Source organism: Notamacropus eugenii, chromosome 2, assembly GCF_028372415.1.
Source record: "Notamacropus eugenii isolate mMacEug1 chromosome 2, mMacEug1.pri_v2, whole genome shotgun sequence".
NCBI lineage: Eukaryota > Metazoa > Chordata > Mammalia > Diprotodontia > Macropodidae > Notamacropus > Notamacropus eugenii.
This window is the reverse complement of record NC_092873.1, coordinates 30,169,820-30,195,919: the sequence shown is the minus strand read 5'-3', so window position 1 is coordinate 30,195,919 and position 26,100 is coordinate 30,169,820. Positions and strand designations below refer to the sequence as shown.

Genomic DNA, 26,100 nt, shown 5'->3' with positions numbered 1-26,100 from the left:
CAGTCAATGCTACAAGCTTCAAACCAAAGATCTGACAACACCACTGCTCTCCTGCATGCCACAACCACCAATGTCAAAGACCTTTTTTCATACCTCTTAAGTAAGCTGTCCTGTTCTAGAAAAAATATCTCACCCTGAGCTTTTGTTAGCTATACTACTCCAAAATTTAATTTGAGGGATTATTTTGAAGTTTTTGGTGTGGAATGTTAGGAGAGTTCAACAGAAATGCTTATCTTGGTTGCACCCTCCCAGCTTCAATTTGGATAACTATTCCTTAATGGGAAAGAGGGTCCCAAGCACTGTGTGTGCGTGTGCGTGTCTCTCTCTCTCTCTCTCTCTCTCTCTCTCTCTTTCTCACACACACACACACACACACACACAATGTGTAGATGTGTGCATTCACTAGTGCATGTATATAAAGATACACTTAGTTATATCTACACATACACACACGCATATATGTATGCACATGTGTACGTATATGTGTGCATACACACATATACATATCTCCAAGTTTGACCCCATTCTGACGAAATGTATATTTCACAATGGAAAAATATAGCATAGCAGATAAATCCATTTGTCCAGGTTAACAAATTGGAAATTAGAGAAAAAATATGTAGAATATATGACAATCAATATACACAGTAGATGAGTCCTCCCATTGGGATTAAAAGAATTCAGCTCAACCAAGTGAGAGAGTCTCAGATATCTCCTATTCTGCACTCTTGTGATTCCAGTCTTCATAATTTTTCGAAGATCCCTGATAGTGATCAAGCAATCATTTTTTCCTCCAGTATCTGAGGATGTGTGTGAATCAATATTTGGACTGATTAAAGACAACAAAGTGACCTTATTATCTTAGACCTCACGTTCCTAGTAGCCATTTTTGTTCTGTTTTTTTTCTAATCCAAGTCATGTTCCTTGGCATAGAAAACAGAAGCAAAATAAACATTGCAGAAACACTTCAGACCATAGACCTCTTGCCACTAATTGTCTCATCCATCTGGAAGAGCTGTCTTTATACCTACCTCCACTCATCCTCTTTCCTCTCACATGGCTTTAGAAACAAAAATTCTCATTTTCCTGCATTTAGCTTTCGTGGGCTAACTTGCTTCTGATTAAGGTAAAAGAGGATTCTTCAGATCAGCACTTTAACTTTGAGCTCATCTGAGACTAAATCAGTCTTAGAAATTCAAAGTTAGTAATTTATAAATTACCAATTCATTTAATAAAAATGACCTTATAAAGAAATAGAACTATGGAACTATAACCATCACTGTATAACTATATATAAATATGTATATTCATATATGTCTGCATACATGTATATAGATATATAGATATATATATGTCAATATATATAGATAGGTAGAAAGATATGTGTATATATATCTATATATATAGATGTATATATGTGTGTGTATGTGTAGATACACACACACATACACACATATATACAACTGTATATATGTATGCAGTTATATGCAGGAGGTCTTCCCTGTGTGAACATGATTGGTACCTGGAAAAGGCCACTTCAAGCAAATCAACGGACAATATAGACCAGTATGTTTCATTGAAACAGTGGGAAAAATTTTGTTTCTGACCCTTTTTTATACATTTTATTATACTAGGACACTGGCTCTGGAGTCACATCATTTCACTCCAAATCACACCTCTGTCATTTGCTACTTAGGTGACTTTCAGTGTTAATTAACCTCCTTCGCCCTTCATTTCCTCATCATAAAATGAGGACTCAATAACTAAAAGCTGGAGGACACTAAACGATTTTTAAGGTCTCTTTCAATTCTACACTTACAATCCCGAAAAATGAATCTAAAATCTACGAAAAGAAATTTATTTTATTTTATGTTTAACACAACGTTGGTGATGACTGCAACCCAGAGGTAATTCTTAGAATGAACAAAGATCAAATGTTACCAGAGAAAAAAGGGTTTCATCAATGTCCCCAAGATCTTCTTATATTCATATCATTCGCTTCTGAAATATCTACTGACAATCAGGAAGAAAAGGACCAGACAAAGACAAAATAGGATGGTCTTGGAAATATGTCAGTCTTCAGTATGAATGGTGGCATCTAATTGTATAAGTGGTCAATCCCTGAATATATATTCATGTTACAATTTTGGTTTGCCTCAGCAACTTCCAGGGGAGGCAGCGTTAACGGATCTCTGTAGCATGAAATTTTGTGTTCAGATTGTGCCAGTAAAACGCACTAGACTATTACCATCACCTTTCAATTATCTGGGCAATATTCTGTGATCATAAATAGCAAGATAATTTCTCATCTGCGGACTGGTAAAAGTTTTCTCACTGGGAGTCCCCTAAGCAGCTACCGTGAAACAAATCCAGACTCAAACAAAATGTAGCCTCATAACTTGGAGGACTCAAATAATAAATACCCAAATGATGACTAACATGTATTTGTATGTATATGAATACATAGCTTTTTCTGACTAAAATAAAATAAATAATAAAGTATTTAAATAGATGTATGCATACATACACAAATATGGAATTCATTGGTTCATTACTTGGCCATGAATTTATCTACTTATAATTACTTCTAATAAATAGGTTTGTGGGGGTGTGTGTATAAAAAATGATCAATTTTATTTCCCCACATTTTGAATGAAGCACCACTGTGTGCTAGAAAGTGCACTGAATTCCAAAAGGCGTCCCTTGTTTCAATGGAGAGTGGCAGAGCCCATTAAAGGCTCTGCCCGAACCCCAGTAAGCGTTCCTTGTGCACGAGTTGAACCTCAGCTATAGGGCAAGGAGAGGGGAAAGCTCAGCAAGCTTAAGGGAAAAGAAAGCTCACCTTGACTTGGAGAGGACTTGAGATGTCAGATTATGCTCTGGAGGAGTCGCCAAAAATATGATGAGGGTCAAGAAAGGTGCACGAAGCGCTAGCGATCCCTGTCAACCTAGTCTAGAAAGGATTCACTGGACTGAAACAATCTTAAGTCAAGTAGGCAAAACAGTTTATTATTATTACACTTTTTAGCGGGCAAGAATACTTAGGGAACCTGCCATTTAAAGGAATTATAGATAAAGTTTATACAGATTATTGTATAGTAAGATGGGTGCCAAATACGCTAACTAGGTATTCTGTGGTGTGATTAGGGAGTAGTCAGTTCTTAAAAGAACACGTACTTTAGGTATGTACTGTGTAGGTATTTTACTCAATATTTATCGGGAAATAGCCCAAGGGTTAGCTACATGGAGGTGTGGTTTTAAGTCTGAAACGTCACTAAGTCAAACGATAGTCAGGATTGATCATAAAAAATCATACTTCTGTCACCAATGTCTTCTTAGACAAGATTTATGTAAAGGAGCTCACATAAATCTAAGTTGAAGATGCATATCACTGGTCAGCGAGGAATTAATGTCGCCATGAACCAGTGCACAGCTAGTTTAGTCAGCACGCAGCTGGCTCTAAGTAATAAATTCTATAGGTGCAGCTGGCTACTATGGTAGGAAGGGAGATAACGGTTCCTGCTGGGGCAGGCTGTCCTTGAACTGGAGTTAGACTGACTGAGAGAGTGTTTTGAGGTTAGAGAGAAATGTGATTTTTAAGAGAAATGTGATTTTTAAGAGAAATGTGATTTTAGAATTGGGGTCCAAGCACATGCACCCAAGCACCCCATCATAGTCATCCACCAGTTGTAAGTCCTCACTGCGTTATTCCTGCTCTCTCAGGGGAATTTGTGGTTAGCTCCTCAACCACAGCATGAAGTCTCTGGAATATTTAGGGTCTGGTTCTTCCTGCAGGCAGGACTGATGTGGGTAGAAACAGTGCCCTGAGAGGTAAAGTAATATTGATTGACTTTGTGAAGCCCTTGGTGCCTTAAAAATCTCCCCTTACCACAACCTCCCCTTATCCTGGACCATATGATTCCCCGTTCTCACCCCTCATCCTGGGGAAACAAAAAATTCCTGTTCCTACCCCTGATCCTGGGAATGGGATTTCCTTACCATGTGTCCATCATAGTCCTCACCCTGTGTCTTTATCTTGCAAGACCCTAGATCTCCTACACCCACAAGGAAACCCTAAAGTCATCCTACATAAAACTGGTCCTTTTTCTAAAGCAAGGCCTTTGTTTAGCTCCTCACTAAATCTCAGCTTCTGCATCAATAAACCTCCCAATGGCTACAGAGAAGATCTAAGTGAATTCATTCACATTCTGAAGCAGTTCTCCCATCTCTCTTTCTTCAACAGGACCTGAGAGAATTCCAACACATGTTGGAATGATTACATGTAGAGGGCATGGCAGACTTTTTGATGATCTGTTTTCCTGGACAAACATTAGTCACTACAATTCAAACTGCTTCCTTTTTTCCTCTGTTCTCTAAGATGGTGTCTTCTTTTTCTTGACACCATTGCAGTCATAGTCTGTGGATTCTCCTGGTTCTGTTTACTTTGTACGAATGAGGAACAAAGAATGAATGGGAAAGCTTTTATTAGACGTTTATGAAATGAACTGGGAATACATTTAGAAAAGTAAGTCTGTCCTCAAGGAGTTTATATTTGAAGACAAAAAATAGAGGACATTCCAATTGTGAGTCAGATGGAAAGAGCTTCATTGACCTCAGGTTGCAGCATACAAAGGACCACAGGTGAGTATTTTTTAGCAATAAAAAGTTCAGAGGTTTCACTCTGGTGCTGGAGTTGCAGTTTCGCTTTTAAGCAAGGCTCCCTGGCTGAGGCCAAAGTATTTGAGGCTGAACAGTGAGGAGCCAATTTCCAGGAAGGAAGGAGGGAAAAGATGGGGAGCTATGAGAAGGCTTTGGAGGATGCCTTTAGGAGGGGTTGGAAGGAAGATCAGTCATGCTGGTCACTCATGGCAGGTAGGTCCATGGTCTCTGCGTCTCATTATATATATATAATACACACACACACACACACACACACACACACACATCCCTCCACTGTTTAGATTGATCTGGTCCTAGTAGGTGCCATGGCTGCATTGACATTGAGGCTGAAAACCAAAATTGTTCCACCTTCATGGTAGCAGTCTTGTCCTTTGTGGAAATGGTAGCATGTGGAAAGTCTGATCTGACAACCAAGCTCTTGATCATGGATAGATCTTTCCTGTCATCACAGGATTCCCATGTGAAGACAGGAATAGCCATTTACTACCTTCAGCAGGGGGAAGCAGCTAGATGATTGAGTGAATAGAGTGCTGGGTTTTGAGTCAGGAAGACCTGAGTTCAAATGGCCTCAAACATTTACTGTGTGCCCTTGAGCAAGTCACTGAACCCAATTTGTCTAAGAGCCAACTAGGTGGCTCATGGTGTAGAGTACTGGGCCTTTAGGAGTCAGGAAGCTCTTAGGTCACATGGCCTCAGACATTTACGACCTGTGTGGCATTCTGCTCCCACAGTTCCTCATCTCCACAGAGTGGGAAGGCAAGCTTCATTTCCTAAATCTCTTGGACTAATCTCGAAGCTTAGTCATCAGAATTACAATGCTACTGTGTTTGGGCGTTTCATTTCCACTGTGATTTTCCTTTTTTGTGCTGTCCTCCTGATTATGTTCACTTAATTCAATTAGTCCACATACTTTTTCCCATCTTTCTCTGAATACCTGTCATGCACTATTCCCCTTTTGTTTTCTTTTCCATTTTTTTTCAGACCTGGGATTTTACTAGCAATTCTAGGTGTGTTAACTCCTTCCACTTGCGTAGATTCAATAACTCATCCGCAATCTTAGGGGCTTATAGGAGAGCTGCCTCAGAACCCTGAAAGGTTAAATGACAATCCAATGGTTATACAGTTTGAATATGGCAGGGTAGAACCTGAACTCTCATTTTCCTGAACTCAAGGTTGGCCTTCTATCTACTGTGGCCTCCTGTGTCTCATCATTTTTTTCTGTGCAAATAATCTAGCACTTTCATGTAGGTATGTATTAGGTACATTTTGAAGAATTTATTTTATTGCTTTTTTCAGAAAGAAATCTACCTTTTCTCGTCCAATTGCCCTACTCCTCATTGAGAAAGAAACCAAATCAAAACTCCTATTATGTGCTTGTCAAGTCAAGCAAAATAAATTTCTGCATTGGCCATTTTAAAAAAAAAATAGTCTCATTCTGTACTCTAGCCTTACTTATAATCAGCTGAACCTGACATATCTTTTCCCAAACAACTGCTGTAACTCCCTCAGCCCCCACTCTAATAAAAGCATCAATAGGGCAATTGCAGTTCTGCACAGGCTGGGCTCGAACCCAGGGCTGCCTGGTTAAGGCCAGCTCCACCCTCCCTGTGCCAGGCTCCCTGTCCCAGAGGAATCATTGCCCTGTCCTCCTGAAGGGAGAATCAGAGGAGAGAGGAACCTAGACTGCGTTTGTCCCAGGGCGTCCATCAGACATCAGAGCACCAACATGGAGCTGGCTTTCAGTCTGGGCTTCACAGAATTATTCATGGCTGGCAGACACTTGGGAAGTTATCAAGACCGAAGTCTGCGTTGTACAGAAGAAGGAACTGGGGCTCAGAGAGGAAGTGCTTTGCCCACCTTCACAAATGGAAACAACAGAGCGGGTCCAGGATTCCACGTTCGAACCCAGTTCCTCCCAATCCACATGCCCCACCCTCCCCTTAGGTTTCACCTGGCCCCCATCGCCTTCCCCCGTCTTCTATGCATCCTGTCACAGTTCCAGGCTCTAAAGAACCTCCAGCACAGGAAGCAGCCAGCCCAGGGCTCAGCCACCCTCGCGATCTTGAGCTGTGGACCCCTCCCGCGGAGACCTAACTGACCTGGCACGTGTGCACTCGCCCAGGCTTAGCTTTACCTTTGGGCCCATGCGCGTGACTCCTGCATCTGGAGAACGCATGCTCATTTCGGTCCCCCTCGAGGAGTTGCTAGGGCTACAGCCGTTTCTAGGATCGATTCCTTGCTGTTACTGGCTTAGGAGTCACTTCACTTGGAGCGGTTGACGTTCTTTTTGGAGAATAGGCGAGGGCCCAGAGGAGGCCAATACATCAAGGGAGAACTCCTCGTGACTTCCCCCACCCTCTCTGTGACCCCCTGCCAACATGAAGAACATTTCTAACATCTTTAGGAGGAGCGTTGTGTCCCCATCTTCCTCCTCCTCCTCCTCCCCCCGCGCAGGGACAGCGGGGTCCCACCCTTCGGCCCGGATTCTTACATCATCAGAGTCAAGGACCTCGATAAGATACACAAAGCTGCCGAGCTTGGGGATGTGAAGAAGGTGCAGGAACTGCTGCTCCACGAAAAGGCCGGAGTCGACGATCTGGATAAAAAGGGCAGGTGAGAGGGCAGTGGGGGAGAGTGAAGGGAAGGCCCCCAGGAACAGCCTCAGACACCCCCCCCTCCACGGGGGCGCCTGTGCCTCGGCTACCCCTTGGCCAAGCTCTTCCCCTCAGCATCTGGGACAGAGCAGGGTCAGGCTCTGCCTGCTGGAGAGTGGATCCCAATCGTGACCACTGGCGTCCCCTCCCCCTCCTGCCTACCCATTTTGAATGAAGGGAAACTCCTTCACTTTTTCCTTTAGCCAGCCTCCAGCTGACTTCCGCCTCCTCAGTGGTGAGGTGGGAGCAAATGCTACCCTGTTCTAGTGAAATGTTGTTTTCAGCCTTTCAGTTGTGCCTGACTCTCTGGGAAGACTTTGGGGGATTTCCCTGGCACAGATACTGGAGTGGTTTTCCATTTCCTTCTCCTGGTCCTTTTACAGATGAGCAAATTGAGGCAAATAAGGTTAAGTGACTTGCCCGGGGCCACACAACGAATATTTGCCTAAGGCTAGATTTGAAGCCAGGAATATGAGTCTCCCTGATCCAAAGCCAGCACTCCTATCCCCTGGGCCACCTAGCTGCCTCATCTGGAGAAATATGGTCACTGTATGTGGAATGTAAAAGCAACAAGGCAGAAAAGTAATTTCTGCTTTTATTAATCGCGTTCTATGTGTCAGTCACCCAGCTAATCACAACCGATAGAAAGAAATCTGGAGGCTGTCTCTGCTTGCTAGGAGGTCAGTCGAATGGAGATGGTAATCTACAAGGGAGGCTAGGAAGGAGAGGATCAGATACTTAGGAGGAGATCCAGGGAAAACTAGTGTTACAAAACGAAGACTGTAGGGAATATCAAGCAGATAAGTGTTCTAGTTTGACAAGGCTTCAAAGAGATCAAGTAGGATGAGAAATGAGAAAAAACCATTAGATTTGGCAGTTAAGGCAGCATTGGTATCTTTGGAGATTTTACAAGCCAGACTAATGTTAAAAGAAAGAGTGCAGAAAGGAAGTGGAGACACGTGTTTTCAGGAATCCTCTTAGAGCACAAATTAGGCAAAAATGCCAAGAGAAATGTGAGATGAGAGTGAGGACAGGTTGATGAAGTAAAGATGTTTTTGGGAATGGGGAAGGAGGGAAGTAGCCAGTAGGCAGGGAAAGATTGAAGAAAGCAAGAATAGGAATTAGAGAGGGGTGATACGCTGGAGGAGATAAGATAGAATGCGATGACTTGGACCTATAGAAGCATTTTCTTTTTTTTTTTTCCTCTTTCCTTGACTTGTCTAATAGCTTTTTTTTAATTTAACTTTTAACATTTATTTTCACAAAATTTTGGGTTACAAATTTTCTCCCCTTTTATCCCCTGCCCCCCCCCCAAACTCAGACATTCTAATTGCCCCTGTGACCTATCTGCTCTCTCCTCTATCCTCCCTCCCTGCCCTTGTCTCCGTCTTCTCTTTTGTCCTGCAGGGCCAGATAGCTTTCTTGACCCCTTAACCTGTATTTCTTGTTACCCAGTGGTAAGAACATTACATTTGGTCCTAACACTTTGAGTTCCAACTTCTTTAGCTCCCTCCCTCTCCACCCCTTCCCCTTGGAAGACAGGTAATTCAATATAAGCCAAATCTGTTTAGTTTTGTGCCAGGCCTAGAGGCCTGTGGGCTACCCGAGTCTTACCTTACCTCTATCGGAGGTCTTCGGTTGGCCAAACCGGATGCTCGTATGAGAGAAAGGACGTTCCAGAGTCGAACAAGGGTTGAGCTTTATTTCAGGGTCTAGTTACAAGTGCAGGGGAATTCTTCCTTAGGAGGGAGTGAAGAATCTCCCAAGGAGGCAAAGATCTTATAATAAGAGATTGGAAGTAGAAGTGTAAGTGGGGAGAGAGGGGGAGGGGAGAGAGGAGAGAGGAAAAGCGGAGCCTTGTTGTCCTCACACTTGGCCCCTCCGCCCAAGAGAACTTTCTGGCTTTCCTGATCCTACTTAAGCTCTCCAGCCGCATAGTTTGCATCTGAATACCGTGCTGTTCGGTGTGCCCAGGTCCGGGACAATCTCGAGGGCGGGGAGAGCTCTCTCCCATCACGTTTCTCACGGGAAGAGGCGGAAATACACGAGATTGCTCGGTTCACCTCGATTCCCAGTCGTTTCCTGGGGGGGCCTCGTGAGAACTCTAAGATTTAGAAGTTCCCACCTTTACCCGCCCGAGACTGTCCACATGGAATTGAGCTTCCATCCCCAGCAGTTTTGCAAATGATTTCCATACTAGTTGTGTTGTATAGGACTAACTATATTTCCCTCCATCCTATCCTGTCCCCCATTACTTCTATTTTCTTATGGTCCTTTCCCTCCCCATGAGTGTCGACCTCGTATTGCATTCTCCTCCCCCTGCCCTCCCCTCCATCTTCCCCCCCACCCTGCTTGTACCCCTGTCCCCCACTCTCCTGTATTATGAGATAGGTTTTCCTATCAAAATAAGTGTGCATTATATTCTTTCCTTTAGTGGAATGTGATGAGAGTAGACCTCATGTTTTTCTCTTGCCTCCCCTCTTTATCCCACCACTAATAAGTTTTTTGCTTGCCTTTTTTATGAGAGATAATTTGCCCCATATAACTTCTCCCTTTCTCCTCCCAATATTTCTCTCTCACTGCTTGATTTAATTTTTTTTTAAAGATATGATCCCATCCTCCTCAATTCACTCTGTGCACTCTTTCTCTATGTATGTGTGCGTATGTGCATGTGTGTGTGTGTGTACTCCCACCCAGTGCCCAGTTACTGAAATGTTTCAAGAGTTACAAATATTGTCTTCCCATGTAGGAATGTAAACAGTTCAACTTTAGTAAGTCCCTTATGACTTCTCTTTGCTGTTCACCTTTTCATGGTTCTCTTCATTCTTGTGTTACAAAGTCAAATTTTCTTTCCAGCTCTGGTCTTTTCATCAGGAAAATTTGAAAATCCTCTATTTCATTGAAAGACCATTTTTTCTCCTGAAGTATTATACTCAGTTTTGCTGGGTAGGTGATTCTTGGTTTTAGTCCTAGTTCCTTTGACTTCTGGAATATCCTATTCCATTCCCTTCGATCCCTTAATGTAGAGGGTGCTAGATCTTGTATTATCCTGATTGTATTTCCACAATACTTGAATTGTTTCTTTCTAGCTGCTTGCAATATTTTCTCTTTCACCTGGGAATTCTGGAATTTGGCCACAATGCTCCTAGGAGTTTCTCTTTTTGGGTCTCTTTCATGCAGTGTTCTGCGGATTCCTTGAATATTTATTTTGCCCTCTGGTTCTAGAATCTCAGGGCAGTTTTCCTTGATAATTTCATGGAAGATGATGTCTAGGCTCTTCTTTTGATCATGGTTTTCAGGTAGTCCCAGAATTTTTACATTGTCTGTCCTGATTCTATTTTCCAGGTCAGTTGTTTTTCCGATAAGATATTTCACATTATCTTCCATTTTTCGAATCTGCACGCTATGTTCTGAGATATCGGTCTTTCTCATAAAGTCTTTAGCGTCCATCTGTACCATTCCAGTTTTGAAAGATCTATTTTCTTCAGTGAGCTTTTGAATCTCCTTTTCCATTTGGTTAATTCTGCTTTTGAAAGCATTCTCCTCATTGGCCCCTTGCACCTCCCTTGCCAACTGAGTTAGGCTAGTTCTCAAGGTGCCAATTTCTTCAAGATTTTTTTGGTTCTTCTTTAGCAGGGAGCTGATCTGCTTTTCATGCTTCTCCCTCATCCCTCTCATTTCTCTTCCCAGTCTTTCCTCCACCTCTCTAACTTAATTTTCAAAATTCCTCTTGAGCTCTTCCATGGCCTGAGCCCATTGGGTGGGCTGGGACACAGAATCCTCGATTTCTGTGTCTTTGCCTGATGGCAAGCATCGTTCCTCCCCATCAGAAAGGAAGGGAGGAAGTGTCTTTTCTCCGAAAAAGTACCCTTCAATAGTTTTATTTCTTTTCCCTTTTCTGGGCATTCTCCCCAACCAGTGACCTGACCTCTGAATGTTCTCCTCACACCCACCTCGCCTCCTGGTCCTCCCAGCCAGCGTTTGGGGACTGAGATTCAAATGCTGCTTCCCACCTTAGGGTTTTTGGCGGGGGCAGGGCTGCTATTCAGTGTGAGAATTAAGTTCAGGTGGTCAGGGGCAGGGCCGCCTCTCTGGCTCAGTTCCCTCAGGGGGTTTATGCACAGACCTTCCACTATGGATACAGGCTCCCGCCCGTTTGGGGAGCTCCTGTCTGTAGCCGCCTCTCAGCTTCTATCTCCTGGGGGGGCCCGGCCATGGGGGAACCCCACTCCCCTCTCGACCCGCCAAAGAGACTCTCTCACCTACCCCCGTCAGTCACCTGTTGGTGGGGGGGCTTGTGCCGCAGCTGGAGATCCCGTCCCGTAGCCTGCTCGGATCTTTTCCTCACGGTGTCTCGGCCACGACAGGGCTGCCCTCTGCTCCCAGTCCCGGCGCCCAGTCCATGGCGCGAAGGACCCCCCGCGAGAGGTTTGCAGGTCTCTCCGGAACAGAAATCTCCCTTGCTCCAATATTCCGTGGTCTCTGGGTGCAGAATTCGCCCTGGGTTGGTCCCCTCTAGCCGTTCTGTGGTTTGTGGGTTCGGAGCTATGTGTATGTGCGTCTTTCTACTTCGCCATCTTGGCTCCGCCCCCTGAAGAAGCATTTTCATGTGGGATGAATGAAGGAGGAGATACTGACAGAAGGCATTTGGATGATGTTAGATGAGAAGAAGTGGGGACAGGGTGGTCTCAAGTAATAGCCTCAATTGTTTTCAGCCAAATATGAGACAAGATTTTTAGCTGAGGAGGTGCAGAGTGAAATATGGGAGCTTTGAGGAGGGATGAAAAGGTTTGGAAGAGCAGCTGTGGTAAGTGTTAGGTGACCGGTTTTTCAGGTGTAGTTTATAGAATCAGCTTCCTTACTCTCTCAGCATACCTAATATAGCTATCCGATTAAATGTGTATGTTTGAGTTTCTCATGGGGTATGGACTGGATATATGGTGTCATGGTATAGGGAACTCCCTTTGCACTGCAGGCCAGTATCTTTCAGCAAATTAGAATCTTAGATAGTTACTTAGATCCCTGAGAGGTTAAGTGACTTGCCTAGGTCACACTGCCAGTGGGAGTCAGAGGTAGTTCTTGCCAACTCCAAGGATTGCTTTCTCTCCCCTGTGCTGTACTGCCTTTCTGGAGTGTAATTGACGACGCAAGCAAGGGGATCTTTAAACATGAGTCACAGAAATTATCCATAGGAAAATTAAGTTCCAAGTGTATTTATAAAAGACATATATGTTTTATTTTGTCTGTGAAACATTGGAAGTCTGTGGAATCCAGGATGGGCATTTGATGGTTCCCAGCGCATTATTCATTTGCCCCAATCTACGTTTGTACATTTTCATAATTGTTGTAAATATACACAAATTATTAGATGTGTTCTTAGAAACAACGAAATGCTGTCCTGTTGTTACCATACCCCTATGTTGAATGTAATTTCCAACATTAGTCCTTCATTACCTTTCAAAATTAAAAGTGATAACTATATATTGAGTTTCAATTAATATTTTCGCTTATCCTAAAAGCCAAGAAATGCCAGTATTGGCATGATCCTTGTGAACCGCTGCCTTCACAATTACAGGCCGAAAGTAGGAATGGATGAGAGAGAACAGCCTCATAGGTTAAAGCAGCTGAGGTACTGGCTCATTGAAATGGCTGAAGTCAAAGGCTTTCATGATTGTCTGGCTATCCTCATTGACCTTGTTCTGATACATAAGCTGTGATTTGCAGACTAATATAATAACTTTTGCCCTTCCCATAAATATATATTGTTTTATTGAGATGGTTATTAAAAAGCATTTCAGCAGAGTAATGATAACGGAAATGAGTGTAGTAACCTATTTGTTTAATATACAAATGTAGTCTAAAACTGAAGAAATACAAAAACATACAACCAGTCTCTGTACAGTTTGAAAAATGCTAGTCCCTTTTCAAGGTTGAGATACTTTTCACTGTGTTCAGTCGTGCTGAAAGAAGTGAACCCTAGCCCGTTGATCCTGCATGGTATGGCAACTAGATAATTATTGCCTAGTTGGAAGATTAACTGTAATTACCATGGATAGAGACATTCCCAGAATGATGAATGTTGTAATTGCTAACAGCAACTACAGGTGAAGTGAGGTTGAAAGTTGTCACAGACTTTTGTCGCCCCTGTCTTTGTGGTTATATTCTTCCCTAAAATACACAGCAACGAAGGTGCCCTCCCCACATAGTGCCACTCAGGTAGTATGATGGCTGACCCACTTATCTTTCACTTTCTTCATCTTTCCCCTAACAATAAACATTTGAGGCTGTATTGCTTCCTTCCGTTCTCATTTCTTTTACCACTCATAACTAAGTTTGTTATTTCTCAGATGTATATCAACACATTTTTAAATTCCTTCCCCTCTCTTATCAGTGCCCTCCTAGGAATATCTCTATCTACCCAGGCTCTTTTACCCTGCTTCCCTTTTCCCTTTGTGCCTTTTATGAGTAAAATGAAATCCTACCCTAATCATAGCTGATAGGGATGGGATACATCTGGATTCAGAAGAATTAGTGTAGATGGCATAGTAGAAAGATACACGTATGGTAGCTTTGAACCCACAGCCCATAAAATATCTGTAAAAAAGAACTCCCAACAAATTCTGGAGCAGCAGAAGCCACAGAACAATGGAGTGGAGGAGATTTCTGTTTCAGAAAGCCCTGAAAAACCTGTGAAAGGTCTGTCACGCCCTGGACCTGGAGCCCAGCCCAGTCCTGCCTTGGCCTTGAGCCACTGAGAGGAGCAGATACAGGCAGGCTTCAGGGAGGGAGTCTCCAGCAGCCTCGCAGATCACTCCACCCACAGGCGCCAGGGTGAATGAGGGAGACTTTTTGGCTTGCCAGGAGGGGAGTAGGGAGTCTCCATAGCTCAGGCCCCCTTGGGAGGCAGCAGCGGGAGTGGAAACGAACAGGGGCTCCCCAAGCAGGCAGGAGCCTGGATCCATTGTTGAAGGTATCTGCATAAACCCCCTGAGGGAACTAAGCCCTGTGTGGCAGCCCTGCCCCCACCTGAGCACCTGAACTTAATCTCACACTGAATAGCAGCCCCACCCCCTCCCAAAGCCCTGAGGCTGGGAAGCAGCATTTGAATCTCAGACCCCAAGCGCTGGCTGGGTGGATCTGGAGGTGAAGTGGGTGTGAAGAGGACATTCAGAAGTCAAGTCACTGGCTGGGAAAATGCCCAGAAAAGGGGAAAAAAATAAGACTATACAAGGTTACTTTCTTGGTGAACAGGTCTTTCCTCCCTTCCTTTCTGATAAGGGAGAAAAATGCTTACCATCAGAGAAAGACACAGAAGTCAAGGATTCTGTATCCCAGCCCACCCAATGGGCTCAGGCCATGGAAGAGCTCAAAAAGGATTTTGAAAATCAAGTTAGAGAGGTGGAGGAAAATCTGGGAAGTGAAATGAGAGAGATGCAAGTAAAGTATGAAAAGCAGGTCAACACCTTGCTAAAGGAGACACAAAAAAATGCTAAAGAAAATAACACCTTCAAAAATAGGCTAACTCAGTTGGCAAAAGAGGTTCAAAAAGCCAACGAGGAGAATAATGCTTTCAAAACCAGAATTAGCCAAATGGAAAAGGAGGTTCAAAAGCTCACTGAAGAAAATAGTTCTTTCAAAAGTAAAATGGGACACATGGAGGGTAATGAGTTTAGGAGAAACCAAGAAATCACAAAACAAAACCAAAAGAATGAGAAAATGGAAGATAATGTGAAATATGTCATTGGAAAAACAACTGACCTGAAAAATAGATGCAGGAGAGACAATTTAAAAATTATGGGTCCACCTGAAAGCCATGATCAAAAAAAGAACCTAAACATCATCATCTTTTCAATTTTGAAAGAATCCACAGATCCCCTCCTGAAAGAGGTCCAAAAAGAGAAACTAATAGGAACACTGTGGCCAAATTCTATAGTTCGCTGGTCAAGGAGAAAATATTGGAAGCAGCTAGAAAGAAACAATTCAAGTATTGTGGAAATACGATCAGGTTGATACAAGATCTAACAGCTTCTATGTTAAGGGATAGAAGGGCTTGGAATATCATATTCCAGAAGTCAAAGGAACTAAGACTAAAACCAAGAATCACCTACCCAGCAAAACTGAGTATAATACTTCAGGGAAAAAAAATGGTCTTTCAATGCAATAGAGGACTTTAAAGCATTCTTGATGAAAAGACCAGAGCTGAAAAGAAAATTTGACTTTCGAACACAAGAATGAAGAGAAGCATGAAAAGGTAAACAGCAAAGAGAAGTCAGAAGGGACTTACTAAAGTTGAACTGTTTACATTCTTACATGGAAAGACAATATTTGTAACTCTTGAAGCTTTTCAGTATCTGGGTAGTGGGTGGGATTACAGACACACACACGCACATGAGCACACACACAAACAGAATGCACAGAGTGAAACGAAGAGGATGGGATCGTATCTTAAAAAAATGAAATTAAGCGGTGAGAGAGAAATATATTGGGAGGAGAAAGGGAGAAATGCAATGGGGCAAATTATCTCTCATAAAAGAGGCAGGCAAAAGACTTTTTAGTGGAGGGGAAAAGAGGGGAGGTGAGAGAAAGACATGAAGTTTACTCTCATCACATTTGACTCAAGGAAGAAATAAAATGCACACTCATTTTGGTATGAAAACCTATCTTACAATACCTAAAGTGGGGGAGAAGGGGATAAGCAGGGTGGGGGGGATGATGGAAGGGAGGGCAATGGGAGGAGGGAGCAATTTGAAGTTAACACTCTTGGGGAGGGACAGGATCAAAAGAGAGAATAGAAGCAATGCGGAGCAGGATAGGATGGAGGGAAATAGAGGTAGTCTTTCACAACACGACTATTATGGAAGTCATTTGCAAAATTACACACATATGGCCTATATTGAATTGCTTGCCTTCCAAAGGGAATGGGTAGGGAGGGAGGGTTGAAGAGAAGTTGGAACTCAAAGTTTTAGGAATAACTGTTGAGTACTGTTTATGCTACTGGGAAATAAGAAATACAAGTAATGGGGTATAGAAAATTATCTTGCCCTACAGGACAAAAGAGAAGATGGGGATAAGGGACGGGAGGGATGTTAGAAGAGAGGGCAGATTGGTGATAGTGGCAACTAGAATGCCCAGCGTTTTGGGGTGGGGGAAGGAGAGAAATGGGGAGAAAATTTGGAACCCACAATTTTGTGGAAATGAATGTTAAAAGTTAAATAAATTAATTAATTCAAAAAAGAATGATATAAGCACTGATATGCTTGTCAGGTTTGGTAAAAGCACTTGACATCAATGACCTTGTTTGCCTAAAGCCAAAACAATAGCAAAAATAAGGTTGAGAACTACCCTTCACATCTTCAACTCTCTTTGCCAAGTCTTCAAAGAAATTCCTTTTTCTGTTAGGATAGGAATTACACTCCTGGTTGCAGTCATAGGACAGAAAAGGTCTAAACTATAGAAAGTATGATAGTTCTCCCACTTATGTGAATACAGTGTAGTGAAAGGGCTTACTTTTGCAAAGGGAAGGCAGGTCATTCCATTTCATTTCATTCTTTAACCTGGAAGGAAGACCTACATAGGTAAATTCATTCATACACATGCATATATATATACATATATATATATACATATATATGTATATATATGTATATATATATGTACGTATACACACAAAAATACATACTTGTATATGTATATACGGATATGCTACAAAAAATACTCCAGAGCAAAGCAAATTACTTCAAAATTGCTAATAGCAAATCAAGCCAAAAAGCAAAAGAAATCAATTTTTTCCCTTATTAGATAAGATTAAGTACCTTGTAAAAATAAATCTAACTAAAGTTTGGTAAACTTTTTAATGAAAATGTAAAGTTTAAAGAAGCCAATGTAAAGTTGTGAAGGGTAAATTTGGCATAATTCATTGAATTCCTCCAACTACACTAAATTCTTGTATGGAATGGCTAGATTAAAACACATGATCATCTATACTATACCTAACATTTTAAAATTTTTTATACAAAATTGCTACCCAGTTTAATATTTCTCAGAACTGGCACCCATTGCATATGTGAAAAATCATAGATAATGGGAACTGCTATTAGACTGTACGAAGCTATTCATCTTCCACAAATAAAAGCCAGTGATTACACAAACTGCAACTTTGGACACAGAGCAAGAATTATTATTAAAGGGTAAAAAATAAATACTGAGATAAATAAAAAATTAGTAGGGAAACAAAAACAATTTTTAAAAAATAGAGTTAGTATCACATAAAAATAATTAATGCTTAAAGCATAATGATACTTTTAAAAATAGGATTCCTGTTCTAAATTTTATAGGAAAATAGTGCCTGATCTTTGGAATTTCCATGGATCTCTTCTAACACTAGGAGGAAACGATGTATCTCCAGTCACTGGTCCAAGTTATCTGGCTGGCTCCTCAGAATGCAAAGTCTCCCTGTGTTCATTGGTAGGAGGTAGAGTTTGGCTTGTCTGGGCTCTTGTCGTGTTGGGTGAGGGGATAGTTGTAGAATGGTTGGCTCCCTGTCTTACATCATGGAGGGCAACAATGAATGTTGTCTCTGGCCTTGTAAAAGTTGGAGGTCTCAAGGAATGTGTTTGATATTTGAGAGTTATGTGGGGTTTGAGTATATTCTCCACAAAGGTAACAGACAATGTTATGGGCCCAGATATCCCTTTTGTGGGTGCCAAGGACAAACATGTATTGGGATGATCCTTATACCAGGATGGTGCTGGGCAGCTGAGCCAGATTCTCTTCACATCTGAGAGTCTGACCTCTCTGGGGTAGTGACCTCAGGTTGTCCTGGAGTTGGTGCAGGGTTTTCTCCTGAAAGTTGAAGGAGAGAAGGACATGGAGGCAGGAGGACTGGTGCCCATCCCTGAAGCTGAGGCAGTTGTACAGAAGACATCTGGTGGAATTGCTATAGATATTGATCCCATACTGGAGTTCTCCATGGTAGTTGTTGGTGCTCTAGATGGGATGATTGGGAGAAGAGAGGAAAGTCTCCCAGTCAGGCTGGTCTGTAAAGGAGTACTTGAGTCAGAGGTAGCTGTTGTTTCATCTGAAGTTAAGGCGAGCAACAGGCTCCTGGTTGCCATGTTCACTCCTGCAGATGTCTTAGGTACAGCAGTGGCTCTTCTTGAAAAATAGGTTGACTGTGTGTGAGAGAGGGTGTCTTGATTTCTGGCCAATTGTCCCAGTGGGAATCTGGTCGCTGGTGTCCTGAATTGAAGATAGTAGAGGATATATTCTATATGGGATTCATAGACTGAAATGCAACATGATAATCAAGTCTATTAAATGTCCAATATAAGGCACAGGTTTTACAAGTATTAAATCTAGAGCTCTGACTTTGACATTTTAACTTCTCTTAAATGTACTCACTTCCTGCAACAATGAAATAATCAGCCTACTTTAGCCAAGAGTAGACTTCAAGTGACTGAGTCTGTATCTCTTAACAATAAGAAAACAGCAAAAGGTACTAATAAAGCAATTTATAAAACAACTAAATTATGATTACCCCAACCTTATTTTTTCATTAAAAAAATTAGCAATACTAACAACTGGTAAAAAAAATTAAAATAATGATAAAAGCATGGCACATCCTTATCATCAGAGGACAAAATGCCCCATGGTATAGACATCAAGCCTTCATGAAACATATAAGGCCTAGCAAGAATATCAGGAAGATGAAAAACTGCAAAATCTCTTCTTAGACATTCAAAATTCCTAATTTGTGTGACACTTCAAAAAGCAAGTTGGAATGATCGTGGATTGTCATTCGATTATGCCTAGTTTTACTGAGATGTGTTCTACTGGAGGACAATGGAAAAAATAGCTTCATGGGTTAAATGAGTCATTTGGAGTTTTTCAAATAATTATTTAACAAAATAAAATTAAACACATTACATGTTCTATTTGACACAAATCATGTTGTTAATGACAAACTATTTCCAAAAATAAAAGCTAAAATGTCAACATTTTCAACTTACAGTTGAGAGATTCAGTCTCTTTTCAACCAAACCATTATTTGGCCATTTCCTCACCAAATTCCTGTTACTATATAAGTTTGTGTGTGTATGTACATGTGAATATAGACATATATGTATGTATTCATCTATTCATATACACACACATGTATTCAGATAGGGAAATCCAGCTACTCCTCTATAACTCTGTTGACGGTCTCCAAAAGAATCTGCAACAGAAAAATTCGTCATCATCAAGCCCACCTGATGATGAACCTCAGACTAAAAAGGACATGTCTTACCAAAAAAAATTTTTGAATGATTCTATTCTCCTTTCCACAACTGCTTTGGAAAATACGTATCTGTATATGTGTATGGGAAAGCTGCCTCCTCAAAAACCTTATCTCAGAACAGGAGGTAAGGAAACTTATTTCTCTAATTGCAAGCTCAGTTCACATCTTTGGGATAACCCCATAGAGACTAGCAATGACCTTGGTAAAGTAACTGCTAGAGAACTAGAGAATTCTCTGACCCACTGGTATTTAAATTTCCATGGGTTCAGCTTTTCAGTGATAAGCTTATTCCCAAAAGCAAATTTTTTTTTTCTGGACCAAAGTAGACTCTAGTCATCAAAATCTGGAATGTCATTGTAAGAGTAGCCCGTGTAGCATTTGGGAACATAGTAGGCAATGCACAAAAGGTAGAATCCTGGCAGGAATACCAGAATTTCAATTACCAGAACAGAAATGACTCATTCTGCCCCACCTTTGCTGATATATCCAGCTAATAGCAGAGCGCCTATGACAGTGTGAAAGGTGCCAATCATAAATAGTACTATGGCAAGTGCAATAACCTTGTAAGGGATTTTGGGAGGGCTCTTCTTAAAGTTTTCGAATTTCCCTGATTAAGTGATGAAGTTTTCATTATTTTATATTTATCATATTATTTGTATAAGTAATACCTTTATTGAAATCAAATGAGAACTTTCATTGACATACGTTTCAAAAAAAAAAAAAGAAAGAAAGAAATGCTTTGTAGTGAAGTCCCAGTAAAGCTTTGTTGTTTTACGTAAGATGAATCATTTTCAAATCTCTCCATATTTGTTTTGGTTTACTAAACTATGTTTAAGCTAATATTTATAGATGCTCTGATCTTTTCTGTGTTCTCTTTTGTGAATTTACTATTACAAATTTGAGAATTTTCTTTTCTCGAGACTAAATACAAATAGGATCATTTTCTATATAAGAATACTTTGTTTTGGTACTTTCCCCACATGCTATATATATTGCAACATTTACCTCCTCTCTATCTATACTATACTGTTTCATTTGTCTCTGAAAAGGAAACTATACTGTTTTAATGGTGATCGGGAGAGCTCTCCCATTTCATCTCTTCCCACTTCTGTGAGGTCGTAAGAATTAAAGAACTGCATTCTCTTACCTATCAAGGGCATCATGTCTATTAAGATCGCATCTTCCTACAGACAGGAAGAGGATACCTTTCTACAGTAAGGGGGGAAGATTAACAAGGGCTTGAAGGAAGCCAGAAAAATACAGAGGGAAAGGACTCCAGGGATGGAAGACAGTCAGTAAAAATATATTGAGTTGTGAGATGGTGAGTCAATGCAAGGAAGAGCAAGAAGGCCAGTGTCACTGGCAGAATGCAGGAGTAAAGTACAATTAGATTGACAAATAAAAGGAGGGACAGGCTCTGAATGTGAACTAGCACTTTCTATTTGATTCTTGAGGGAACAGGAAGCCATTATATTTCATTGAATGGTAAAATGACATGGTCAGACAAGAGCTTTAGGAAAATCATTTTGGTGGCTGAGTAGAGGATGGACAAGAGTGTCTTATGACAAGAAAATCCACAAGAAGCGTACTGCAATAGTCCAGGAATGAGGTGATGTGGGCTTGCACCAGGAGGATGATAGGGTCATATGAGTAAAGGAGCATATAGGAGAGGTGTTAAGAGAGCAAGACCTATATTCCTTAACAAAAGATTGGATATGGGTTTGGGCGTGAAAGTAAGTAGTTCCGGGCTGTGAGCCTGGGTGATTGGAAGATGGGGAGAGCATGAAACTGGGAAATTGAGACGAAATGAATTTTGGGGGGGAAAGGAAATGAGTAGAGTTTTGGATGTGTTGCAATTCAGATATGGACAAGACAACCAGTTCAAGATTTCTAACAGGCAGTTGTCCAAAAGGAGTAATGAGTTTGCAGATCACTAGAGAGGCTAAAGGTAGATGAGTATATCTGAGAATCATCCATTCTCAGGACGGATTTCCAGGAACTTACAAAATCTCCTCGAAAAAGAAAAAACAAGGGCCCAACTCAGAGCCCTAATATACACTACCCAAAATTCGCATTGATGACTTGGGTGAGAATGTAGCAAAAAAGACTGAGACAGGATTCAGCCAAAGAACCAGGAGAGTATTGTCATAAAAATCTAAAGGGAAGAGAATATCAATGAAAGTAGGAGAAAGGAATGAAAGGCTGCAAAGAGATGAAGAAGAATGAGGATTGAGAAAAGGTCATTTCTTTTTGCAATGACGAGTTTTATAGTAACATTAGCGAGGACAATTTCATTTTGCTTATGAAACTTAGCAACCAGACTGTAGAGATAAAAAGGGAGTGGGAGAAATGGAAATGGAAACACCTTTTGTAAATAGCTATCTCAATGACCTTGAAGAGAAAAAGGGAAGAACTAAGGAAGAATATTATCAGGGAAAGAATGAAAAACTGAAGGTGCTTTTTTTTGTGTGAATTCATTTTTTGCAGATAGGTTAGTAGGGAACTAGATGACAGTGCAAATTGACATGGTAGTTTGGCCTCTCGCAGCACATCAGTGTGGAAGACCATCAGACCATCCCAGGGATGTTTCTTCTGGCTGAGAGCACAGCTAACTCCATGTCAAGTCCTTTGTGAGGGTCTAGGCCAGAGTCAGCTGCCTACATAACTCCATCACACACTCCAACTACTTCCAGGATCAGGCCTCAAGGAGAAACAGAATCATCCTTGGTTTTGACTTCACCAGCACCTGCTGACTCCATCACCCGCATTGATGGGGCTCTGCCTGGAATGAAAACAAAGGTCCTCTAGTCCTTGACCTCTGCTGAAGCCACAGATCTGACCAGGATTGTTAGATATTATGTCTACTTTGCCCCTTTGTCTCCAGTCATTTTCTCTGAGGGATACTTACAAGTCCAAGGCCATGAGCTTGAATATTCCTGGAACTGAAAGCCCAAGTGTCATCCTCAGCAGCAGGGTCACAGATGTGGGCTCTCTTTATTTTGAGACCACTAGAACCAAGAGCTTCTGGGTACAGTGGGAGAAAGTAACAAAGGTGCTTCACCAATCACTCCTTTACCTGGATCTCCTATGTCCTCAGCTTCCCTTTTGGGAGAAGAACCAAGGAGGTTAGGTACCACTCTTTGCTCCCTTCCACCGGTGATTGCGGCTAACCACCTGCAGTCCCAATTGGACACTCAGAGAGGACCTGAGTTCTCCCTTTGGCCACAATGGAGCAAAGTCCATACTGTCACAGTCAAGATGACTGGAGATATCTCTGTGGCTCCAGAGTGACAGCACAGAAGCTCAAGTGAACTCAACCCTGCTTCTTACCACCAGCAGCAGTTGCATGGTTTTTCCTGGACAAAGCACAATTTCTCCCTCACCTACTAAAGGTGACGCCAGTGATCTCACCATCACTGAGACAGATGCCACCCCTGCATGGCCATGGACACTCTCTTCTTCAACTTCCCTAAATTCAACTGAAACGATTCCCTTTACAGTGAACATTAGCTCACCTGCCGCAAGACCTGATACCATAAGTCTCACCTTTATCACCAAAATCCCAGATATTGACCCTCTCAGCCTGTGGCCACTCTCAGCCCTGATCTCCCAAGTAGAGTGTCAGAGAAAAACACAACTGAACCATCGACCACCACTTCTACTGAAGAACAACTCTTCTCAAACACTAGTCCTGGAGGTTCATTGGTGAACACGACTGGCTCAATTTTGTTGGGACTGGTGCTCATATTGTTCCACATGCAGACAAAAGGGAGCTCAGAGCTCTCTGACCACAGAGAGCATGATTCCATGCAGGATGATAATAAGTATCACCTCAACTCCTCCAGGGCTCAACACAGCAGCTGAATTGAGCTCAGCCATACCTCCTCCAACAATTGCCCAAGAGACTCCAAAAAGTCCTGAGGTCATTCTGACTGCCAGGGATATAAGCCCTTCCTCTACTTGGCAATGGGTAGGAGGGGGGACTGCAGGGTCTCCTGTCCATATGAGATGAGGTTCAAGTGTGTCTGCTGTGTCCCAGACCATCCTCTCTGAAATTCAAAGTTCATTTATCATCACCAAAGCCCCTTAGGAGATTCACACATAATGTCCATTGTCTTGTACTGCAATCGAGGTCACTAACACAGTTACTCTATCAGATTCCACTCTGATCTCAAGGCTGGAGGAAGGCCAGGATTCCAATGGTGCCATCTCATGGACAGAACCCAGCAGGAACTATCTCACCGTGGATTGCCCTTCAGAAAACCCCATAACACATGGCACTAGTCCTGTGGACACACTCTGACTAAGCATTATCCTCTGGGCCAAGTGAGCACTTGCTTGAAAGAGGCACCAGTGTTGCTACTTTTATTTTCAAAATGCTTGCTGAAGTCACTGTTCCAGCACCACAGAAAACTACCCAAGAGCTTGAAAGTCAAATGCATTTCTGCCCTAGATGATCACACTGCCCTTGCAGTGGACACTGGCCTTATTGGGAACCTTATCTCTGCATTGTCAAAGGTCACAGTTTATATCAGCAAAGATAGGGAAACAGTGTGAAATTGAGCTCCTCAGGCAGTAAGCCTTCAAGGAATTTGCATCTAATGGGGGAGACAAGGCATAGAAAGGAGTGGTAGCCAGTGAGATGCAACTGAGTTATACATCATGAAGGAGTGTTACCTGAGAAGAATGAGAGACAGGATTGGGTAACATTTTCAGATCTGGAGAGGATCCGGGGGACGAAAGTGTACCCGTGTACAGGAGAGAGTGAAATGAAGCATGACCCTGAATTTGATAAAAAAAAAAAAAATAGATGAGTAGGGTGACACAACAATGGGGATTGTGGAAGTCCAGGGCAGACGTTGTAGGGACTAAGCTTGAATCCTGCAAGACTAGTATTTAGTGTGGGCATCAGGACAGTAATGATGTTCAAGGAGAAATGGCCAGAGCTTAGCTTCAGGGCCAGAGCAGGGCTGATGAGAGTACTCTACAGGAAGAAGTGCCTGTGATGTGCATTGGAGAGGAAAGCGAGGTTCAGGTGATTGGGTATTATCCCAAGGAATGAAAGAATCCCACTGAGAGGAAATGTATATCCCTATGAGAATAACACCAAACCTGTCCACATACTAACCAACTCCTCTGCTTGTAGTATTCTCCAGGAGCACAGTTCATGGATTAGTGAGTCTAATGTGACAAGCAAATGAAAACAGTCTACCAGCATCCTCATGCCTAGCTCCATAGTGAGAGATTCTGTTTCTGAGACTGTAAGAAAGACAGTTAGCATAGAAATCCCTCCAGGCTCAGCTCCCATTTGGGGTACACTTCTCATTGCGGCCATGATCACAAATGGGCTCAGATCTGAGACACCCAGAGGATCAGTAGATTTTGTCATAGAAATATCAGCTTCACCTGAGAAATCCTCTTGTTTGTCCCGTAAACCTCCCACGTTCCTTGAATCCAGCAGAGCCCACAGTCAGCCAAGGATCTAGTGAGCCTTGGAAGGCCATACTATTATGGGATACTCGGGCAGGAGCAGAGGCAAATTCAGCTGCCTTGTCTTTCACTGCTCCCAGCACCATGCCAACAGATGGTGGAGGGGACACAAGCCCTTTCTTGGTGTCTACAGAAGGGCCAACAGAACGTCAGACAGTGTCCAGCCCCTTCCTAGAAGACACAAACATTCTGCAAGCACTCACAGGGAGGACATGCACTTTCCAAGCACATGAGTAAGCCACTGCCCTGACACAATCTCCACTTCTTCTCTGCTCAGCCTAACTGAAGGACTCAGCTACCCAGGACTTTGCCTTCAACCTCTTTGGGAAGCCTGAGGAATTAGGCTAGAAATGTAGCTAAATGCCCCAACTCAGCGTCCATATGCTCCTTGATCATCCTTCTTTATATGAGAAGACATAGGTTCCAATAGAAACCGACATATGAAGAACCATTTAAACCATGTGCACAATCATTTAACAATGTGAATGTCAAGAACTACTATACAAATTGAGCTGAATGCTGTGAAATACTAATGACCTTCTTGTTCATTTAGAATAGATATTGAAATTTATTTCCCTCCCTTCATTGGAATGTTGAAGTGTATGAAATAATTATTAGTATGAAATATTAGTATTAAATTTAGTATGAAATAATGCATTTAATGTAAAAACTTTTTGATGTATTGGCTAGTTGTGCTATACGTTTTTGAATCTTTTATATTAAAGGAAGTCTCTAGGAGGGAGATGGATATATTTCAAGATAAATATTACCTAAAAAACAAAATGCAAACATCACTTTATCACTAATTAATGTAAAGTTAAAACAATTTAAAGGAGATGTTATATATCAATATATGAAATAATTTTAGAGAAAGACGTGAATATTTACGAAAATGTAATTTGTCCGGACCAACAGGAGAGAAAATAAAATACTTAGTCCCATCTTAATAAAGAAATTGAAAAAGCTTTTAATGAGGTCCCTAAGAGAAACTCCCAGAAT

At 41.9% G+C, this 26,100-nt stretch overlaps 1 protein-coding gene and 1 long non-coding RNA gene across 7 annotated transcripts in view; one reads left to right on the top strand and one right to left on the bottom strand.

Moving 5' to 3' along the window:
* Window positions 1-4,467: 4,467 nt before the first annotated feature.
* On the bottom strand, window positions 4,468-6,890 carry LOC140524844 (uncharacterized). Its single transcript, XR_011973854.1, has 2 exons — window positions 6,632-6,890; window positions 4,468-5,768 (listed from the first exon to the last, which is right to left on the bottom strand). It is a non-coding gene; the product is annotated as an uncharacterized lncRNA (long non-coding RNA).
* A 104-nt stretch (window positions 6,891-6,994) lies between these two features.
* The window catches only part of LOC140524831 (golgin subfamily A member 3-like), a 67,131-nt gene continuing 48,025 nt past the window's right edge, over window positions 6,995-26,100 (top strand). For 4 of the 6 annotated variants that reach the window (XM_072639652.1, XM_072639653.1, XM_072639648.1 and 1 more), the window contains exon 1: window positions 6,995-7,293. The gene's annotated coding sequence lies outside the window, so the exon portion shown is untranslated. The remainder of the gene's footprint in view (window positions 7,294-26,100) is intronic. The other 2 variants (XM_072639656.1, XM_072639654.1) reach the window with 2 other exon arrangements.